The 21722-nt window shown below is 34.5% G+C and overlaps 1 protein-coding gene across 2 annotated transcripts in view; it reads right to left on the reverse strand.

Moving 5' to 3' along the window:
- The window catches only part of RORA (RAR related orphan receptor A), an 861625-nt gene that overhangs the window by 767348 nt on the left and 72555 nt on the right, over positions 1 to 21722 (reverse strand). The window lies entirely within an intron of this gene.

The following is a 21722-nucleotide window of genomic DNA, read 5'->3' on the forward strand; positions in this document are numbered from 1 at the left end:
TGAGGAGCTGCAACTGGTGGTGAAAAGCATTTCAGATCACTCACTGTGAGGGGGATGAGAATGGTATAAACCAAAGATACTTCCAAACTAGAAACATTTCAGTCTAACAATAAAAATAGCTGGCAAAGACTATCTGTGTAACCCTAAGCAAGTTACTTAACCTCTCATTGCTGTAGCAATGTTCTAAGTTGAAGAGAAGGTAAAAAAAAATTGCATTGATATTAAGAGAAATTACTTCATTCATCATTTCCCTATACCACTGAAATACACTAAGGGATCAATACATGGTTAATAGATGAATGACTTTTAGGTCAATCATTGATGGGAAACTTTGATATAGTGGAGATAAGGCTTAGAGTAGAGATCAACTCCAGAAGGATTAAGTTATCAAAAAAAACCCCCCTTAGAATAAAATGTCTTTCTGTGGTTGGCTTATCTGAGAGGGAGAGGTCCCCTTTTGATGAATGCAATGGGGATACAATAAAATTCCTAGTTCAGCATTTTGAGACAAATGGATTTTCTTAATATATGACAAGGCTCATGACACAAGCTTGCCTATGTAAAAACCAATAGAAGAAAATGTCCCCAAAACATTTCTGTTTTGGTAGCGGGTGGGTGGAATTAGGGACAGGGTTAAGGAAATAAGTTTTTAAATGGCATGAATACATATGAAATATATTTCCTTTAAAATGGACACTGGATATTTAGAAGGTTATAGCCCAAGGCATGAGAAGATCTTTGGAACTTTCCCTGAAGGACTGGATTACAAATTGTATACAAATGGGAAAGATCAAGTAAATACATTTCTATTTGATGCCTGTCTCATCTTCAGCTGCAAAGGGAAAAAATTCATAGTTTCCTCCAATAACATTAATTATCCAACCACAACGGAGCTTTTACAAAGGCTGATGATGTGTTTAGAAACTGGGAATGTGGTGAATCACCAGGCCTATCCCCAAGGGTTCAAAGACATCACAAGAGACATGCCAAAAGAAAAATTTCCTCCCCAAATTCACCAGAAAAACTCCAAAGTCAAAGTCAAACCCTAGTCCATGTATTCCAAGTCATGAACCTTGGGATGACTTTACCAGAATGGAGAAAAATGCCTCTGGAACCACCCAGTTTGGTAAGTGAGATGCTCATTTAGCTGTAAACATTTACCCACATCCCCAGTGACTTTCTGGAAGATAATCACTGAAATCTTTTTCATAAGAAATATTGGAGGCACAGCTTGTAGGCAACCTAAAACACAAAGAGAATGTTTCCATTCTTCAATAGAGTTACAAGCCCCCTTTCTCCTTTTTGAAGTGAAATTTAGGAGAGTGAGTTGGAGGAAGCAGAATTAAAAAAATACACACCAATTCCTAGGTTATTAGATACCTGGCCCTATTACCAGTCTTTGTCTATTTGACATTTTTTCTTAAATAGTCCAAGTGATGTAGGACACTCCTTGCTTTTGTTTGGTTTATCAATCAATGTTCTTCATCAAATAGAAGGAGCCAAAGAGGGCTTTGTTTTTATTCTCTTCTCTGTCCATATAAAAGAGACTCTTATATTAAAAGAGTCAACAAATTGCTCATAGATAAGTTATCCCTTTCTCAACACTTTGGTGTATTCTTCCCCTTGAAAAAGAAAATGAAACTTGAGAAATTCTGAGGGTAAAGAAAAATGAAGTATGGGAGCTAATTTTTATTGATTTACCTTTCTCTGCAATTTACAGTCAGCACTCTTATGGATCATATGGCTATTACATTCAGTGGTTATATTTGAATTTGTTTTCCTACTCCAGATATCAGATTTTTATCTACTATGCTATACTTCTAGGCATATAAAACACATCATCCTAAAAGACATAGAATCAGTTTCAGTAAGATATGGCAAATTCTATTCAGTCAAAAATTATTGAATTTTAGAACATCTTAGAAATCATCAAATCCATTTCCACAGATTACATTTTGTAGATAAGAAAAGTGAGGGCCAGAGATTTTGGGTGGTTTGTTCTTGAGATTAGAAATCAAGTCTCCATCATTCTGTACAATACTTTTTAAACTCAAAAGTGAATCAAAATAACCAAAAAATTTCCTACATTCCTTCTTATGACAGGGAATGTCACAAACTAGATAGTTTACGTTTCATTTTACATTTATATATATTTACAGAGAATGATATAATTTTCTGAAATAACCTCTTATACTTTATATGTTTTATATTATAAGAAATGATCATTTGAGGACTCTGGGGTATTATAACATCTTAAAAATACCTTCACTAGATGAAATCAAAACAAATTTTATTCAGTAACTCCTCAATGTTGAATTCAACCATAGTAAGTCTCAAAAATTTTGTGATTCATGCATAATAATACTGCCTTACACTCATCAACTTTGTTTTTTTTAAAACATCAATTTTACTTTATTTTCAGGGTCTGCATTCTCTCCCTCCCAACAAATATCATATTTGTAAAGAACATAGTAGGCACTTAAGACATCAAGAAAGCAAGAAAAATCTATTACTGACATGTATAGACAAGCAAAACAAATTTTTGCACTGACCATGACAAAAAAAATTTCCTTTTTCACCTGTGAGTCCATCACCTCTATCTGGAGGTGGTAGCATGTTTCAGCACGAGTCCTCTGGAATTGTGGTTAGACATTGTTCAATCCTGAGTTTTCAAAGGATGCACTGTCTCATCAATATGAAAACTCTTCTCCCTTATCCATGTCAACCTCATCCTGTGTATTTTCTGTCCATTTCCCTAATTCTTCCACAAAGAATATACTCAAAGCAAGGGAGAGTTCTTCTAGTTCCTTTAATATTTTTTGTTTATAAGCACAGCACTTCTGTTGCTGTCCCTTTTGCTCCATGACTGCTTCACCTCCTTTGGGGGGTCATATATTTGTATAGTAGATTATGATTTTCAAAATCCTTTCACTTAGAATGTCTCATGTTGTGATTCTCACAATAGTCCTGGAAGGTATCCAGGACAAATATTGCTATCTTTCTTTTAGAAAACAAAATGAAACAAAAAGAAACATGTAGAAATTGAGTCTGAGAGAAATAAAGAGACTTGACCAACATCATAAGATTGATGGTAGAGGGAGTTTTAGAACTGAAGTCTTTTAACTTTTCACATGCTTTTTTGCATTAATTAATGTTATAGTAACTTTTTTTTTAGTTTTTGCAAGGCAAATGGGGTTAAATGGCTTGTCCAAGGTCACACAGCTAGGTAATGATTAAATGTCTGAGGCCAGATTTGAACTCAGGTGCTCCTGATTCCAGGGCTGGTGCTCCAGCCACCTAGCCGCCCCCATAGTAACTTTCAATAAAACTATTAAACAGGAACTTATCATAGCTGATGCATATTTAAATTTGTTCTTCTTTAGGAATAAACATGTTTGCTACAAATATTGGTACTGTCACATAATTGAAAGAACATTGGTCTAGGTGACCTGAGTTCAAGGTCAAATTCTGTCGTTGCCTACCTGTGTGATCCCTGGATGGGTCATGTAGACTCACTATGTTTCATCTATCAAATGGAGAAAACAAAATCCTTACCAAATACAGTATTTTTGTGAGGTTTAAATGTGAAAGCATTTATAAAAATTCCAAAAAACTTTGAAAGTTTACAAATAAAACACCGAGGATCTGTGATTTTGATGGTTCTGGGAGTTTGTGAGTTGTGAACTCTCCAGCAATGCAGACTATGACCTGTCTTCTATGACTTCTTAGATAAGTCTAAGGGAGTTGATTTTCTCACACAAAGTTTGAAATTGCAGGAGCAGGCAATCACAAGATAATGGATTTAGATTTGTAAGGAATCTTGGGGACCAAATTGACTCAAAAAGAGGTCAGGTGAGTTGCCCAAGATAGCATAGCTAGTGAATATCTCAGGTGGGATTGACATCAACATATTCCTTATTCCAAGTCCAATGCCCAATCCATTATACCTCTAAAGTAATCCTGACTCCAAACACATTACTCTATACACTATTCCATGTGCCTCTTCATTCTTTGAATAGAATGAAGGTATGTTTTTTTAAGACTATAGTTTTTTAAGCACTGCTATGCTCCTGGTTATGCCATATGTCTGTGAATCATGTAATAACATAATCTCTTAAGAATCAAAACCGCAGATGACTCAAAAGGCAAAGAAATGGCACATGGTGGGTATGGAGAAGGCTTCAGCATATTATCAAAAATGAAATTCATGTGAAAATTGTCCTAAAAGACTTCATCAAGGACAAGAATTCTGAAAAAGAAAGTGGGTGAGTCATTGTAGCAGGAATGAGGGAGAACAACTGGACAACCTAATGCTGGAAGCAGAAGAAGGCTTGCTGTTAAATAGATCTTTTATGGAAGTTGGACAGGAAATATGACTAAAAACACCACAAGAAAGCATGGAGGAATAACCAAAAAGATGAGTTTATTCTACTACCAAAGGACTGATATATAGGAAGAGTATGAGTGCCTTAAATTCAGGCCCATGATACCTCATAATGAAGGGAAGGCTGATTCCAGTTTGAGAAATATGTGAATTTTCCATGATTGGAGCCAGATTCTAATCTCTAGAGAGCATGAAAAAACCACAGTTTAATACAACATGAGAGTAATGTGCCAAAATTCAGCTCCAGCTGCACACTATATATCCTACCAAAGTCTTCTTCCACAAAAGTTTGCCATGGCCATTGTTGTAAATTGTGCTGTGTTGATCAAATGACAAAGTCAAATGCCAATCTTTGTTTACCTAGGGTAAAATAAGCAATTCCACACTGACAAATGTGATTCCCAGAGTTCTTAATGGCAGTAAGTAGCTTTCCACCCTTACAAATGGGAGGGAATGAATGTTGATAGCAGTTGGATCAAGTTTGAGATTGTCAATCTTGTCTTCTCAGGAAGTGATATCATTATGGGACATCAGACAGGACACTTTTTGCAAAAAAGAATCCTTCGATTCTCAACTAATCAAACTGAGGAGGAGGGTCTATGTACAATGTTTGTTTAGGGAGAGCTAGCCTTTCTTCATTCTTAATGACAATCTTACATTCCTCCTTGATCATAACCAATTTCCTGGATCTAAAGATATACTCTTAGTAGATGAGTAAAACTATAGCTTATTCCTTCTATTTGAAAGACCTAGATCTTCTGATCATTGATTTTGATTTTATGTTACATACTTTTTGTGTTGTTGGTTGAAAGAAGAAACAGTAAAAATATTCTTCACTTTGGGAAAGTAAAGCTATAATGACTAAATATTTTCTTAACTTAGAATTGAGGATGTGGGAGGGAGGACTTGAGAACAGAGAAGAATGGTAAATGGAAGAATACTTTGGAAACAAAAAAAACCAAAAAAGAATACATCGGAACAAAAAAAGGTTAATATAATATAGCACCTTATAACAAAAGCTTAAACTAAGAAATTATATTTCCATATATATAAAGTCTTATAATCAGCAACTCCTAGATTAAAAGATTAAACCAATTAATGAACAATTAATACTGAATTTACTATATATTGAATGCAGAATAATGAAAGGGTGGCAATTAGGGAAGAGGGAGAGGTCAAAAGGAGGAATACAGAGTTTTGACAAGGCAAATTCCTATTCTAGAGAAACTTTTAGTTGAATATGGTAGTTACTTTGTATTTTGAACTGGGCCAGTGATTTAATAAATGCAATGAACTTTTATGGAGCTATCTTGCTCCCTCAGAAGTTAAGTGAGTTTTCCAATGTCATTCAACCATCATGTGCTGAATTTGAACTCAGGAGTTCCCAATTCTAATGCTGACCTTCTTTCTATCTACTATACCAAATTGTCAGTAATACCAAAAATATAGGTATAAATCAAAGTGTTACAAGATAAATGCATTAGAATTAGAAAACAAATTGCTATATGAGGTTACTGGTGGGAGGGAATCAGAAATGACTTTATGGAGGAAGTGATCTATGAATTCACTTTAAAGGATGGATAGGATGAAACACAGGAAAAAGGGGAAAATGGTCCATTCCTCATTACAATCTTTAAAGTGTAGCAAATTCAAGATCAGTTAAATCAGGAGAACAATTGATAATTTTAATTTTCAAATACATTTCTCACAGTGACTTGAAAAATAATTTTTGTTCCCCACCCTTTATAAAAGTTTCAAGAAGTCATGCTATTTTAATTAAAATATAAATAAAATATAATATATAAATAGAAGTAGAAATTTCTTCCTTTCATGGGCTCCCCACATTGTATGGTAGATTTTGTATTTATAATAGCATGAATTCCTAGTTATTCTCTTTCCCCATGTTTAAAGGAAAAGGTCTTCCTTCCAACAATTTTCTTCTCATAATGCCTGTCCTTGTCACTCCTCTGTCTACCTCTCTGCTCAGAATAAAGTAATCCCTAGAACATTCACCAGCTATTTAACTTGGGAAGAAAATTCAACCATGAAAATCGTCTTTATATTTTTTTTTACCAGTTATCATTTAAAGCTATCTGTTTTTTTTCCCACATGACAAACCCGTCAAAAACTGATCGTTATTGCATGCTAATTTCATCACAAATACCTGATCTGAATTCTGAGTAATTAGCAAATCGGGTAACCTGCGAGATGCTGATCTTTTTTTATATCCATAAAAAAGCTTGTCACGGAAGATATTTTAGTTCAAGAACATTTCCAATCAGGAAACCTAACATCATGTTCAAAAATACCAGACTGTATTGCATTCATACATTCAGAAGAACATACTGACTGGGGATAATAATGAAACTTTACCATATTTTTAAAAATGCAATGGCAGTGAAATGTAAATTATAGGTATATTACCAATTTAAGGAAATATTACTAAGAAAAGAAAGAGCTATTTGAAAGTTTATTTCTTAAGGTCCTTCCTGTAATCCCATCACTCAGGACTATCATTTGTTCATTAAAGTAGGAAGAACCTTGTTTTTCCTAAAGAACTTTAATTTGGTCATGACCTTGACTGGTGAAGCTTAACATTCTCTCTAAGAACTATTGAATAGCTATCAAATTCAGCTCCAGTCATGTTTCATTTTGCTACCTAGAAATCTTTACCCAAGGTGTTTGCTCCTTGGATCCCTAAATCCTAAATTGATAATATAACTGTAATTTCTTATAGGGAGCGGAAATGATGCCATAAACTAGGATTTCAGTTTAAACAAATAAATGACGTCAGTTATCCTGCTGATATTTTATAAATCAAGCATGAAGATTTGATTTGGCAATACACATTTTTAAAAAAAGTTTTATTTTATTTTTAATTTGTGAAATAAAACAAGTATTTTCATAACATAGCATAATAAAAAAGATCATTGCACATGAAACTTCAAATCTATTATATATAACTTGCTATCCATTTAAATGTAAAATAGTATATACATTTAAATATAAAACAATATATTTAAATATGTAATCATCATATCATTTATTTTTCTCTTTTTACTTTTTTCTTCTGTTCCCCCCATCCCTATATATATATATATATATATATATATATATATATATATATATATATATATATATACATATATATATATTTGTAAAATTATTCTATACATCTTTCTATCAGCTTTTTTTCCAAATATAGATGCAGCTTTCTTCATTTTCTTTATAGTCAGTTTGGGTATTTATAAGAGTCAAGGCAACTTATTTGCTTCAAGTTGATCTTAAAATAATATTGCTGTTACTGTATACAAAGTTCTCTTGGTTTTGCTCATTTCACTCTGCATTATATAATGCAAGTCTTTTTATGTTTTTCTAAGATCACTGAGGTCATCATTTCTTTCTTTTTTTTTTTTTTAGGTCTTTTTGCAAGGCAAATGGCGTTAAGTGGCTTGCCCAAGGCCACACACAGCTAGGTAGTTATTAAGTGTCTGAGACCGGATTTGAACCCAGGTACTCCTGACTCCAGGGCCGGTGCTTTATCCACTATGCCACCTAGCCGCCCCCTAGGTCATCATTTCTTAAATACTTTTTGAATGATTGACTGATTAAAGATTTTACTTTTGAAAAACCATAGCTAAATGAACAATCCCACTCTCATTCCTGAAACTGGAATCAAATCAAAGAAGCTAAGAGGTATGGTGGCAATAATTATACTGGAAAGGTGAAAGTGCAAACTTGATCTCAATTAATGATGTTATGAAAAGGTGTTCAGTTAATAGATTTCAGCCTAAGGTTTGCTAACAGTTAAAAATTGGCGATAGCATGCAAGTTGTGAAAAAGATTATTTTTATTATGATTCTAAAATACAAGCTAAATATATTTTTAACAAATTAACTTGATCTCTAGCTGTTATAATAAAGGGATCTTGCAAAAACTCAGCCTTCAGAGTAAATTCCTAAAAATTTATATTTCCTTCCCAATCTGGCAAGGATATAGTAAGAAATGACTATATAAGAAAATTTCATATTGGGAATTTCAGAATTGTAGATTTATAGCACCAGTATACCTTTTCTGAGTTACCAAAAATGGAACATTTCATGCATCAGTAGAGAATTTTTTTATATGAAATCCTACATGGTTGTGAAGACAAATGTCTTGTTCATTAGAAGAATTAAAGAATAAAAGTCACTGAGTATGAAACATCCTTCATAATTTAAGTCTTCATTTACTTACATTTACTAGTACATACACTGGAGAATTCATTTCAAAGCTGTCCTTGAGAAAATACACAATGTAACAGTTTCCTTTAGAAGGAGGTGAGTCAGGGTGATGTTTTAAAGAAAATAATATAATCAGGATCCCTGGAAAAAACCCACAGGACCAAAGAATCCATGGCATTTTCTTTCTCTGGAGAGGCAAAGTGAATCATTGACTTTGGAGAGAGAAGACTTAAGATGGAACTCAGACTCTCAACTAGAGAGTAACTTTGAGAACTTTAGTAAACTTACTATGTCTTCAACATGTCTCTTGGTAGAACCAGTTAATATTCACATGGACATAGTCACAAGTCAGAATAGCAAAAAAGGTCAAGAAATCAGGAAGTCAAGAGAGGGACAAGGACTCTGTGACTGGAAGCAAATCAAAGTAAATCTGGAAGCCCAGAAGAGAAGACAAAGGTCAAGAGTCAGGGGACTTATAGTGCAAAAGGATGAAGATAAGGGGGGATTAAGGACTGGATGGTCAAAACAACTAGGAGTAAAGAATCTAGAAACTTAGGTCCAAATAAACAAATAAAGGAAAGGAATGAATCTAATTCTCTTTCTGTAGAGTATAGGATGGGGAGGTCAAATGTGAGCAGAACTAGACTCACAAGTACAGGTTGGGAAATGAGAGACATTCGAATTGGAAAGTAAAAGGTTTGTGGCTCTTGATGTGTTCTTGTTTTGATGGAGTCACAGATCAGAGAGCTGGAATTATACAGAGCTTGATTCTTAGAGGGATACTTGTGCCATCTTTTATCATCTCATGATCACACAATCATGAAGTAGAGAGGCAAGGAAAATAGTTTAAAATAGGGCTAAAAAAAGAAAAAATATTTACTTTTTGGAGATTTTATCTAATGTGAATTTTGTAGGTGTTCTAAGATTATGTCCAGGTTTTACAACCAGGTAATAACATGATACCCAATGACCTTTTTATGTCAAATAATTTTTTTGAGAATTTTTCTTAATAATTATGTATCAGTATAGATTCCCAGACTTAGGTTAGCTTTATGGTTTTTGTATGCATTCTTTATGCACTGAAAAATCTGTTAATTTTTGACTAACTGGGAGGCAGTTTAGAGGTGACCACAGAAAAGTGTGAATTGTATTTTAAGAAAACAAGTTTTCTTATTTTTTTTTAGGTTTTTGGAAGGCAAATGGGTTTAAGTGGCTTGCCCAAGGCCACACAGCTAGGTAATTATTGTGTCTGAGACCAGATTTGAACCCAGGTACTCCTGACTCCAGGGCCAGTGTTTTATCCACTATGCCACCTAGCCACCCCTCTTATTTTCAATTGAATAGTTACTTAGATAAATTTAATGAAAAGATTTGTAATTAGGACATCTATTTATGTATGTCAAAAGGTACTTTTTAAGCACTTGAAAACAATTTAGTCTCAAGTACATAAGCATTCCTTTTACAATTCTGTGTACCCCTTTTAGTAGGACTTTTTTGATGAATAATATCAGATACTTTAGATATTTAATGCTACAGAATAAAAATAAAAGGAGGCTTGAGAAATTAATATTTAAAATGGGAATGATTTTTAACATTGATATAAAGCTTCATCACTTTCAAAAAACTTCGAGAGACATCATTCCATTGGAGTAACACAATCCTCTAAGTCAGGCAAATCTGACAATATTATCCGCATTTTACAAATGGACAGCTGAGGCTCATGGAGATTGCATTTGCCATCAGTCACATGGCTAGTAAATGATAGAGCCTAGGGAATAGAATTCAGATCTTCTGAATCTTTGTGTTCTTTCTTCTCCTTTTTAAAAAACAAACAACCCCCCCCAAAAAAAAAATCCCCTGCATCTCCCTATCTTATTCAGTCTGGAAATTCATAGACTGTTTAGGGCTCTAGCCTACTATGAGGATGGGTGAAAGCATAGGAATTTTGACCTACTGTTTCCAAACTGGATCAATTTGCTCCTTCTTAGGCAACATGGTATTCTTCCTTGCCCATCCCCAGCAATCTGATGTGAGAGTGAGTTTTTGATCAGACTCTTCTTGGTTCCATTTGGAGTTATCTTGGTAAGGAGTGATTTACCATTTCCTTCTCCAATTCATTTTACTGATGAGGAAACTAAGTCAGAGTTAAGTGACTTGGTCACAAAGCTAGTGAGTATGTGATGAATCTTCCTGCAGGCCCAAGCACTCTATTAATTGTACCACCAAGCTGCCTCATGAGACTTAGTACAAGTATCCAATTACTTTAGCCTATCATAGCTCATAATTCTTGAGCTCAAGAAATCTATCAACTTCAGTTTCCTTAGTAGTTGAGTTAATAAGTATGTGCCACTATGGAAGGCATCAAGTGCTCTTTCAAATATACAATGTTGGAAAGCATGAAAGATAAAAAACAGAAATAGGAAAATGGCAGGGAAAAGCAAAGATTTAGTTCCTTTATAGAAAGGCAGGTATCCTAAGAAAATAAAATTAAAAATTTCAGCAACCTTAAAAATAAATATAATGCTAAACATTCATTCAGTACTTTATGATTTTCAAAGACCGAGAGCCATCATGAAACTATGGAAATGACAATGAATTTGCCATCACGAGGACCTGATTCAAAATCCCAGCTCTGAATCTTGCTATCTCAGTGACCTAGGGCAAGTCATTTAACCCTTTGTACCTCAGTTTCTTTGTCTTGAAAATGAAGAAGTTGTACCATATGGACTCCAAAATCCCTTCTGTCTCTGAATCTATGACCCTTTGCTATTTTAAACCTAAGGCTGGAACCCAGGTTTCCCAGTTTCTAGCCGAGCCCATCTCCAATGACACATGTTGATTCCACCATAGCCAATAGCAAGGAGACAATTTGTTTCTCTCCCCAAAGAATAAATTACAGTAATTGTGAAACACAGCATTTGTAACCCAATATGTTGCAGAAAGAAAATAGTTTCATTCTTTGTACCTCCCTGCTGTTTCAACCTTGGGGAATATCTTCTACATGTCAGCACCACAACAGGAGACTAGAGACAGAAGTCTGTTTTTTCCCAGCTTTTGGCTGCGAATACAGTACTGTCAATTTCAAAACTGCTGCAGTTGTATCTCCAATAGCCAGCCTTCGAGGTTGTTTCTTGATTTCTGTTTGAATTTCAGAACGGACTTTTCAAAAAGTTCCATAAAGCTGTTTGAAACCCATGTTTACTGTTTTTTCCCTACATCATTTCTATTACCCTTGTAATATCTCTGCTTCCCCATTTCATTTCCTAGATGACACCCAAGTGCCCATTTTTATTTACTTTTATTTTATCTGCTGCATGAAGGCTTATGTGACATCAGAACCTTATCATCAGAAAGACTAAAGTCATGTGGGTTATAACTACAGACAAAACTCTTAGGGAACAAAATTGCCAATGAAAAGAAAAAAACCAAAACTATCATCTTTGATTAGTGATGAAATAATCTCTGACCCATTCTTTATTTCTTTGCATGAGCATTTCAAAGATACTAACTATGAATCTATGGATGATGCAAGACTATTCATCAGTGCTACCACAAAATCACACATAATAAGAGGATCACAAAAAAGAAACAAAGGCATGGCTACTGATACTGTGGTTATAGGTATCCCCTGCATAAGGATGCTGATTAAACTCTTTTTTTTTTAGGTTATTGTTTTTTGCAAGGCAATGGGTTAAGTGGCTTGCCCAAGGCCACACAGCTAGGTAATTATTAAGTGTCTGAGGCTGGATTTGAACTCAGGTATTCCTGACTCCAGGACTGGTGCTCTATGCACTGAGCCACCTAGCCGCCCCTGAATAAATTCTTAATACATTATATCCAAACATCATCATAATGTCACAAAACCTACTATGGTGCTGTTATATTTGCTACATTGTTTCTATTACTCCAATCACTTCTATATCATTGCTTCACCTAATGCTGTGTTTTGGTAAGACCAATTAATTAAAGTTATTAGTCAGTGTGTGACATCTTATTTCCAATAGAAAGTCACACTTTTTTTTGGCAAGGCAATGGGGTCACACAGCTAGGTAATTATTGTCTGAGGCTGGATTTGAACTCAGGTCCTTCTGACTCCAGGGCTGGTGCTTTATCCACTGTGCTACCTACCTGCCCCTAGAAAGTCACACTTTTTTTTCACTGTGAAGTGAATTTTTTAAATTGTTTTTTGAATTTTACAATTTTCCCCCCAATCTCGCTTCCTCCTCTCCCCCCGTCCACAGCAGGCAGTCTGATAGTCTTTACATTGTTTCCATGCTATACATTGATCTAAGTTGAAGGTGTTGAGAGAGAAATCATATCTTAAAAGAAAAAATAAAATATATGAGATAGCAAAATTACAAAATAAGATACCTTTTTTGTTTCTAAATTAAAGGTAACATTCTTTGGTCTTTGTTTAAGCTCCACAAGTATTTCTTTGGATATAGATGGTCTCCATCAAAGATTCCCTAAAATTTTTCCTGATTGTTGCACTGATGGAATGAGCAAGTCCATCAAGGTTGATCATCACCCTTATGTTGCTGTTATGGTGTACAATGTTCTTCTGGTTCTGCTCATCTCAGCATCAGTTGATGCAAATCTTTCCAGGCTTCTCTGAATTCCCATCCCTCCTGATTTCTAATAGAACAATAGTGTTCCATGACATATATATATATATCACAATTTGTTCAGCCATTCCTCAATTGATAAGCATTCACTCAATTTCCAAGTCTTTGCTGCCACAAACAGGGCCGGTATGAATATTTTTTGAACAAGTGATTTTTTTAAACCCTTTTTTACATGATCTCTTCAGGGTATAAACTGAGTAGTGGTATTACTGGCTCAAAGGGTGGTATGCACATTTATATTGTCCTTTGGGTGTAATTCCAAATTGCTCTCCAGAAAGGTTGAATGAGTTTACAGATCCATCAACAATGCATTAGTGTCCCAGATTTCCCACATCTCTTCCCACATTGATCATTGTCCTTTCTGGTCATATTGGCCAGTCTAAGAGGTGTGAGATGGTACCTCAGAGATGCTTTAATTTGCATTTTTCTAATCAGTAATAATTTAGAGCAGTTTTTCATATGACTATGAATTGCTTTGATTTCCTCATCTGTAAATTGCTTCTGTATATCCTTTGACCATTTCTCAATTGGGGAATGGCTTTTTTAAAAATAATTTTGACTCAGTTCTCTATATATTTTAGAAATGAGTCCTTTGTCAGAAATATTAGCTGTAAAAATATTTTCCCAATTTACTACATTTCTTTTGATCTTGGTTACAGTGGTTTTGTTTGTGCAAAAGCTTTTTAATTTAATGTAATCAAAATAATATAGTTTGTTTTTGATGATGTTCTTAATCTCTTCCTTGGCCACAAACTACTTCCCTTTCCATAGATCTGACAGGTAAACTATTCCTTGATCTCCTAGTTTGCTTATAATATTGTCTTTTATGTTTAATTCCTGTTTGATCTTATCTTGGTATAGGGTGTGAGATGTTGGTCTAATCCAAGTTTCTGCCATACTAACTTCCAATTTTCCCAACAATTTCTATTGAAGAGAGAGTTTTTATCCCAGAAGCTGGACTCTTTGGGTTTATCAAACAGCAGATTACTATAATCATTTCCTGCTATCTCTTTTGCACCTAGTCTATTCCACTGATCCACCACTCTATTTCTTAGCCAATACCAGACAGTTTTTTTTTTATTTTTGCAAGGCAAATGGGGTTAGGTGGCTTGCCCAAGGCCACACAGCTAGGTACTTATTAAGTGTCTGAGACCGATTTGAACTCAGGTACTCCTGACTTCAGGGCTGGTGCTCTATCCACTGTGCCACCTAGCTGCCCCACCAGACAGTTTTGATGACTGATTCCTTATAATATAATTCTAGATCTCATAGGGCTAAGCTACCTTCTTTTGCTCTTTTTCCATTAAATCTCTGGAAATTCTTGACTTTTTATTTCTCCATATGAATTTACTTACAATTTTTTCTAACTCATTAAAGTAATTTTTTGGAATTTTGATTGGTAGGGCACTAAATAAGAAGTTTAATTTAGGTAGAATTATCATTTTTATTATATTAGCTTGGGATATCCATGAGCAGTTGATATTTGCCCAGTTTTTAAAATCTGATTTTATTTGTGAGAGAAATATTTTGTAGTTGTTTTCATAGAGTTTCTGAATCTGCATTGGCAGGTAGATTCCAAAGTATTTTATATTGTCTGAAGTTACTCTGAATGGGATTTCTCTTTCTAGCTCTTGCTGCTGTATCTTGCTAGTAATATATAGAAATGCTGATGATTTACGAAGGATTATATCCTGCAACTTTGCTAAAGTTGCTAAGGATTCTCTGGGTATACTGTCATGTCATCTGCAAAGAGTGAGAGTTTTGTTTTTTCCTTCCCAATCCTAATTCCTTCAATTTCTTTTTCTTCTCTTATTGCTGAAGCTAACATTTCTAATACGATATTGAATAGTAGTGGTGATAATGAACATCCTTGTTTCACCCCTGATCTTATTGGGAATGCCTCTGGCTTATCCCTATTGCATCTAATGCCTATTGTAGGGTTCAGATATATAATGCTTATCATTCTAAGGAACAATTATTTTATTCCTATACTCTCTAGTGTTTTTAGTAGGAATGGAAAGTCATTTTTTTTAAAAAATGTGATCCTGTGATTTTTATTGATGCAAAGAACAATAGGTAAAAAAATTCTACTAACACAGGTAGTAAATGGTTAAGTCAGTTTTCACTGAATCTGGGTCCAAACTCTAGTCATATTTCATTTCACTTCCTTTCCAATCTCCCTCCTGACTGATCAGAAACTTAGCTCTGGTGAACAAAATCTTTCATACCTGAAACTCCCATGTTGACAGCCACCTTCTTAATTAGTGATTATCTCACAGTCACCTACTAAAGCTAAGTCTCTAAGGTTAAGTCTTAACCAGGTTTCACATGACTACCAAGCCATCTCCTTACCAGCTCTCCTCCTCCTTCTTCCAGTTCTGGAACAATAATCAAGTCATCTGCTATTGCTCCTATAAAGGATATTACAATCTACTCCTCAAAGACACTAATCACCACCCCTATAATTTTCCAGAATAACACTTGCCTCCCTGGCTACCATTCCCTTTTACAGACTGTCTCGCCCATTGAAAATTAAGCTCTTTTAGGGAACAAATTATTTTGCTTTTGCATTTGAAAATCCAGATACCCTTGTGGCACAAAGTTAGTACTTTAAAAAGGTTTTTCATTAATTAGTATAGTCTTCATTCATTCAAACATGTATGCATAAATTCATTCATTCTAGTCATAGAAAGTTGCCAGAAGGTACCCAGCATTTAAATAACTTGCATGTGGTCATATAGCCTAAAGTCTTCCAAACTTTGTCAGCTCTTAATCCACAGACTTACACTTTCCCCATTCTGTCAGTTATTCTATTCTTTTTGTAGTTTACAAAACATTTTCCTTCACAATCTTAAGAGATAGATGGTGTAAATAGATAGCAGCGAATTTAGTTATCTTGGCCATTACAGTGACAGAGAACAAGTGATACTTGAAGCAATTTTATCAAGTTCATACAGAAAAGAGTGCATATAAACAAGTAAGCCAGCACCAATCTCCTGACTCTTAGCTCAGGACTTTAACCATCACACTATAGTGATGGAATACAGGAATCCATGATAGCATGCCAGAGAGTAGTACCCTATATCTTCATTCTTCTGAATTGGACCTTAGAAGAGGGAATAGACTTTTAAGAGATCCTTCTTATGAATAACATTTTACTTTTATTTAGAGCATTAGACTTCAAAATTCCCCTTCCACAACCTTTGAGGCCCCTTAAAACAGTTGCTAACAATCCCATTATTCAAATCAGAAAAATGAAGCTAAGAAGCTAATTGGGGTAGCCATAGTTGGTTAGTGATAGAGCATAGGTCCCAGAAGGCTCCTAACTCTCAGACCAGGATTCTTTCTCTAGTCCTGAGTTTATTTAAGTGTTGGGTGCATCTTTTGTTCAAGGTCATACAAACTCAGAATTAGAACTTCTTACTTTGGCTCACCTATCTCTTAACAACTAAACTGACACAGGTGACTTTTTTCCCACCTAGATATTCCAGAGGAGATTTGTTCTTTTCCTAAGATCAATGGCTTGGGTAGTTAGTTGCTCTTCACACTTAGTTATGAGCAAACTTGTTAGAACTGTGACAGAAAAATCAACATACATGGAGGATATAGTTGGTGGAAAAATAAGGATCATAACAGTGAGGAAGTTTCATCATTGAATATCTCTTTTCTTTTGGCTAGTCAGGGACTAGCCCTTTGTTTTCAGGTACCCCTAGTGCTTCACACAACCCTTCTTTCATGGTATATATTATATAAATGGTTTTTGACTTATTAATTTTACCAATAAAATCCAAATATGTGAAAAAATAAATTACAACTTATACATTTTTTAAAAAATGTTACTTGGTTTCTTACTTAGTCTAAAAAAGTTACATAGGTACTATGTGCTTCATAGTTCAAAGATCATAGTCCCAGGACTAAAGTTGATAGAGATTAGTAAAATAATTTTTCAAAGAAAAAATTTCAAATTATAGATTTCTTCATTCTTCAAAGTAAAGCTGATTCCACGTAGAAATTTCAAAATGTTGATACATATAAAAGTGCTATTTTTTCTATTGTTTTTGACAAATATTGAGCAATGCACAGATGCTGTGTGAACATGAATTTCCTAATGAAAATGGAAAATGTCTTTTATTGAGGTACTTTTAAATATATATATGCAATTTTAGAAAACTATATCATGCCTAGAGATATCAAGTTAATGGACTAATTTTTTTTGCTTTATAAATGTTTAGTGCCATATTACCATGCCAGGGCTTGACTCTACATTAATAGAGCTAAAGTTGTCTTTTAATGATTTTATTTTTATGAATTCAGCTTTCAAAGGGGCAAGTTTCTCTGTCTCTAACTCTTGCTGTTAAATTCTCTCTCTCTCTCTTTCTCTCTCTCTCTCTATCTCTATTTCTCTCTCTGTCTCTCTCTCTCACACAGACACACAGACACACAGACACACACACACACACACAAACACAGTGAAAAAAACCACACAAACCACACCTTGCCTGCAATTTAGTCACACTGTCACCAGGTGGTAGTAGTGTGGCAATTATCATGTCATCCAAGCAATTAGTCAAACCAATTATACTTGAATAGAGATTTCACATTAAAATAGACTTCTTAGAAAAACAAACTAGTAAACACTTGACCTATGCTTAATAATATATCATATTTTAAATAAAAATTTGAGTAAAATTAAAGATACAATTAGGTATCATTTCCCCCTCATTTAATCAGTACCCTTGAAGTCAAATGAACATTCAGCAAATATCTGTTGTTTATAAGACACTATTTTAGACACTAGAGATACACAGTTGGGTTTTTTTGGGAGAGCTCTATATGTAACTTCAAAGAAAAAATCGTGTCTTTTTCTCTTACCTATTAGTTTTTGATGTTGAAATTTCAAGACAACTACTGGTACCCAAGATCTTTATACCTGACCTAGCATCAAAATCTCTTCTGGAGATGTTGTGAGGTGGGGAGTGGGATGGAGAGTACATAGAAGTACAGATCATTCCTCTATAAATTTCTGTGCCAAAATCTTATTTATAAGAAAAGTTAAACTATTCATTTTTGGGACTATAAAACTTGAGACCTCTAGGTACTCCTAATCATATGTTTTACCTTTACCTTTCTAAGAATTCTCATCTCTCCCATATATTTCTAAAGTCAAGAATCTTTTGCTTTATGTGCTTATAATACCAAGGTTATTATCAACATTTTAGCTAGTTTCCCAATGAAAGCCATTTAAGAATCTGTTTTTTAGAAATTAATTTAGAAGGTTTATTTCCCTTATAATAAAATATTTTGAAAGAATAGTCACAGAAAATTGAACTGTTTTCCATGCAAAGATTGTCATTCCTATATGAATGTGGTAAGAACATATTTGTATAAATCAAAATGCTTCCTACTATAAAATATGCAAATGTCAGAGCTCCTAGGAAATACAGCAAGAAGCATTGTAATAATAGGTAAGACTGTTAATAATGTCATCATCAACAAAGAAATGTAAGGGATACCCACTAAATATCTGGTATGGATCTAAAGCAATATATAAGTATTTATTAGATACAAAATTTCTAAAAAACATTGCAACAGGACATGGTTGGCACTTAATATTAGAGTTTGCTTCATCAAATTGCCAGTACCGATTAAGCAGTTCAGCATCGTTTCCTTACTCTTGTACTGTAAGAGTATAAATAAAATTGGCTCCTAGAAGTCAGAAAGCCCACAAAATGCATGTTACCAGCAGAGATTAGTAGTTTGTGATAGCTGTTTGATCCAGACTTATCTGCAATGATCTCTCCTTTTGAGGAACTCCTATTTCACTTGTAATCTGCAAACCACTACTTTAGCTAACCATAAGAGTCTTTTATTGTTCTCTAATTGTTACTTGTGCTATTTATCCTGATATAACTTGTTTGGACATATTTGTCTGCTTGTTGTACCCCTATTACATTGTGAATCTCTTGAAGACAGGGATTGACGTTTGTCTCTTTTTATTTTTTTTAATTTATTTACTTTTTAATTTATGTAATAAAATAACATAGTACAATATGAAAGATTACATATGAAACCACAAATTCACTATGTGTAAGTATTCACTTGCTATTCTTTTTGAATATTCAAGAAAAGTTTCTTGTAAATTTCCTTTTGTTTACCCTTTCTTCCTTGCCTCCACTTTTTTATATCTCCAGGTCTTAGTCTGGTGACTGGTATACAGTTCATGCTTAATAAATGTTTCCTGACTGACCGATGTGCATTAATCTTATCTCTATCAAAATCATTGTTTGCAGGGACAATGCTGTACTTCACTAAGGTTTGCACACAATGATTGATGGACTAAATATCTAACTACTTTTACAGGGGTTAATAAGAAGGGGATGCCTTTAAGAGGATGTTGGCCCATAATTTAGGATTAGAAAGAACCATCTAACCCAATCACCCAGTTTTACAGATGAAGAAACTGAGGCTGAAACAGCTCTCTATTTGAGCAAAGCAATGTCAAAGTTATGTAGTAAAGTATAGAGCAGAGATAAAATTCAAACCCAGATCCTCTGACTTGTAATCTAGCCCTCATCCTATTGGTCTTTGGAATAAATGATGAGATTCTTTGCCACGAATGTTAACCATAACATTTCCTTTATCTGTTAGTGGTATTACAGGATTCTCCTTACTCCTCGGTTTTCATAGCATTAACTCTGCCTCTCAACCTTCTGCTTTGTAGGGGGACTGAATCTCATCGTAGGATGGCTGGTTTATTGCCTAATCTCCTTCACTGATCCTTGAGGTAAGCCCCAGATGGCAGCCTCAGCTTGACAGATTACATTCTCAAAAGGGAGGGTTGGGCAATTGTGTTCATCTAGTTTCGACAGCACAGCAAAAGAAAAAAAAGAAAGGGAAAAAAAACCCCATTGCCTTTGAAAGCGAAGCATCAGGAATGTCTAAAAACACATTAAGGGACAAAGGAATCTTAAGACATAAATGCATAACACTTTACTCATGACTCAACCTCATGAATCTGCCTATGTAAGGAATTCAGAGACCCAGGTCCTCAAGACCATCCCCATGAAATTGTGTAAGATAGAACCCCTCAGTCTGAAGGACAGGCACATTTGCATATCTCTGTACAGCTGTTGGTGAGGATTTTAAGCTTTATATGAGGGACTGGTTTCAATGAGGAGCATTTTATGAGAACAATATATATTGTAAACATCTGAATATACTTTCAAGTGAGAGAATGAAGGCCAAAAACAAAGATAGCATTAACTAGCATATACTTTTGATGAGGCAGATGAATATTTAATATGCCAAAGCTGATCTTAAAGAAAATACCAGGGATGGTCCCACTACTGGAGTTGTACATGCTTTCTCTACAATAGTGATCTATACACAAAATAACAAAAACTATAGCAACCAATATGAAAATGAGGTATTTCATTACTCCCTTATTACAGAGGCCTGAGGACCAGCTGCTACATGTAGTATCATGAAAACATAAATTACCAGTTATAAATAGCACATTTAAAGTATGAGGACATGTAAAACCAAATCCATTTAGTGCAGCTTGCCCAGGAAAAGTTTGTAGCCCGAAACATATTGGGAGTGTAACATTGGGAGTGTAACTTGGGTCAAAAAGTAATTCCCCAGGGAACAGCAAGAAAAAAAAAATCACTGGGTAACAATGGGAAATCTGAAAGGAACCCATAAAACAGAATTAAAGGGGAGTTTTTCAAAGTCTACCTGGAACAACTATACTTAAAGTTTATCTTCATTATTTCAATATGAACCAATTCACAGACTGCTTATCTGTTTTATTTTTAACTTCTTGGCAGTTAAGCCTAGTAAAGAGGGGAGGGGGGAACCCAATGTAAACACATATGCTTGTTTGAGTCTTACTGACAAGCTATATTTTATCATTTTTCATTTAGTTAAATGAGGATCTCTCAGGCACAATATTGCATTTAAAGTACTTTTGAAGACTTTAAAAGCACCACACATATACAAATAATTATTTTTAATAATAATAGTTTTTATCATTAGCAGTATAAAGATTGACTATGCAACCCTTTGCATATCACTTAATCTTTTGGTGTACCAAAAAATCTCTCTAGGATTATATTTTGCAGAGAAGGATCCAACCTGGATTGACAGACTTCTCCTGGGAGTCCTTGATGCAAGGAAATTATTGATTCAGTCCTTTTCCCATTATTATTAATTTCACATTTCTATTACAGTGCTAGTAATTGCAATAGACAGCTAGGTGGCATAGCAGGTAGAGTGCTGGGGTTGGAATTAGGAAAACATAAGTCAAATCCAGTCTTAAATACCTATTAGCTGAATGACCCTGGGCAAGTCAATTAACTTTTGTCTGCTTCAATTTCTCATCAGTAAAATGTAAATAATAATAGCACCTACCTCCCAGAGTTATGGTAAGAATCAAATAAGATAATAATTGTAAAATGTTTAGCACAGTATCTGGCACACAGCAAACAT

This window comes from Macrotis lagotis, chromosome 4, assembly GCF_037893015.1.
Source record: "Macrotis lagotis isolate mMagLag1 chromosome 4, bilby.v1.9.chrom.fasta, whole genome shotgun sequence".
In the NCBI taxonomy this organism is placed as follows: domain Eukaryota; kingdom Metazoa; phylum Chordata; class Mammalia; order Peramelemorphia; family Peramelidae; genus Macrotis; species Macrotis lagotis.